This window comes from Sarcophilus harrisii, chromosome 4, assembly GCF_902635505.1.
Source record: "Sarcophilus harrisii chromosome 4, mSarHar1.11, whole genome shotgun sequence".
NCBI classification, from domain to species: Eukaryota; Metazoa; Chordata; class Mammalia; order Dasyuromorphia; family Dasyuridae; genus Sarcophilus; species Sarcophilus harrisii.
In genome coordinates, this window is record NC_045429.1 from 391,708,919 (window position 1) to 391,711,163 (window position 2,245).

A 2,245-nucleotide genomic window follows, 5' to 3' on the forward strand; every position below is an offset into this window, starting at 1 on the left:
CTTTCTGTCTTTCTCTGTCTCTCTGTCTTAACCCCTCCCTCTCCTTCCTCTTCCTTCTCTTAGGAATGCTAGGGCAAAGTTAAACTAAGGCTTTCCATTATTATTAAACCATTAGCCAGACAGAAACAAAACAAAACAAAACCCCACTCCCCAGCCCTCCTTTCTGAAGATCATTTTCAAGTGGCCCCTTGAAACATTCTTTAGTGTTCATGGACACAAGACTTAACATTTGACAGATATTACCACCTGCTGGGCAGCTCCTAACAGTGCACCTCACAACATGATCAAGAGAAATTCTTTTTCTCTCTCTTCTCTTTCCCCTCCAATGAACCCTTTCTTATATACCAATGGCATTTCTGAATATGTTATTATATATTATTTCTGAAACTGAGTCTGTTCTTTTATGAGAGACAGAACCTTTTCTTTGTGCAAAAAATTGAAACTATAATAGACAACTGCTTCCCTCTTTTGGATGACTTTCTTCAACATAAGGAGTTCTTGGGTTGCAGGGCATGTAACCTCTCCTCGTGGGAGTGAGAGTATTCTGAAATGTTTAAACAACTTGGAATAAATTAGCTACAGCAGGAAATTCAGCCCAGTACAGGAAATACAAAACTCAGAAAAGTCACAGTCCTGCCCTCAGTGTCTTACAATTTAATATAATTCTATGAGATAGACCAGACATATACACATATACTGATTATCTTTCCTTTTGTCATGGGAATTCTGTCTGTAACTTAGAGGAAAATGTCTTAAATTGCAGGTCTTGACTCCACATGTTGGTTGTATAACCAAATTTGAGGGGTGTGAAATTAAGATTTTTTTTTTTTGGTCAGTAAATGTTTAATTTGTATATCTCTTTATATCTATATACCTGCATCACATAAAAATTTCTGGGGCAAAAAAAAAATTTCTGGGTCATGAATTGAAAAAAGCTTAAGAAACCCTGACTTAGAGCATTGTGTAAGCCTTAGAAGTTTGTGTGATTTGTACATGGCTAGACAATTAATAAATAAAAAGGAAAGGATTTGAAGCAGGTTTTCCTAATTATAGGCCCAAAATTTAATACAATATGCTATATTGCTTCCAAAGCAAGTTTAATGTAAAAATTGCTTAGTAGTTTATTAGAGATTGAAAAAAACAGTGCTCTATGAGATCTGAGTGGGAGTTCAAAATAGCATCTTTGCAGAAATAGTATGAGTACTTGTTATGATTGTAAAGAAGGTATAATAAAACAGGTGGGGTGGGAAATAGGGAAGAAAAATATTTGTCCTCCTGAAAGGTATCTAAATTTAGCTTACTTGAAATCAGCCCTGATAGGCATGCCTGTCAAGTCTCCTGATTTAGCCTCCCTACAATGTATTTCTTCCAAATTGAGTATTATTCTAAAGTACGATTTTGGTAGTCTTATTCCCTTATTTAATATAATAATAATAATAATTCAATTGTTCTCCATAGCTTAGTGACAGAGTCTAAACTCTTTGTCTTTGAATTTAAAGCCATTCCAACTTTATCCTGACCTACCTTTGTGTTTTTCAATATTCCCTTTAGATAAACTATATGTGCATCCTCATTGGAATATTTATTGTGACAAAAACATGTCATTTTTTTTACTTTCTCATTTCCATAACTTTGTCCATATAACTCCCTTGACCAGGGATCTCTTTCTCCGAACCATAAGAATCCCATCCACCAAAATCTAGTTGAAATGATACTTCTTTCATTAAAACTTTTCCTGCTCACCCTCAAGCATATAAATGAGCACAGCATGCTCTCCTTCCTTCCATGCATAGGGGAGAATCAATATGAATGCCAGGAATAGGAAAATGAAGTGTCTTATTTAAGAGACAGTCAAAAGGCCAGTGCCATTGATTGAAAAGTACATCTTATATCTGTAAAGTATAAAAAATGTAAATCTATGATAGGAACATATTTTAAAAGGCTTTGAATGTCAAAAAGAGGATTTTAAATTTGTTTCTAGGGAGCTATGAAGCTACAGGAATTTATTAAGTTAGCAAGTGACATGGTCAGACTTGAGTTTTAGGAAAATTAATTTGACAGTTGAGCAGAGGATAGACTCAGTAAGAAAAGTGACTCATGAAACACAGGCAGACCAAAAGGCTATTGGGGTAGTCCAGGAGAAGGTCATTGGTGATCACAGTTTAGATGAGTACATACTTACAAGTATGATGGCAGTATTAGAGATAAAATCTATAGGTCTTGTTAATAGATTGAATGCAATGAA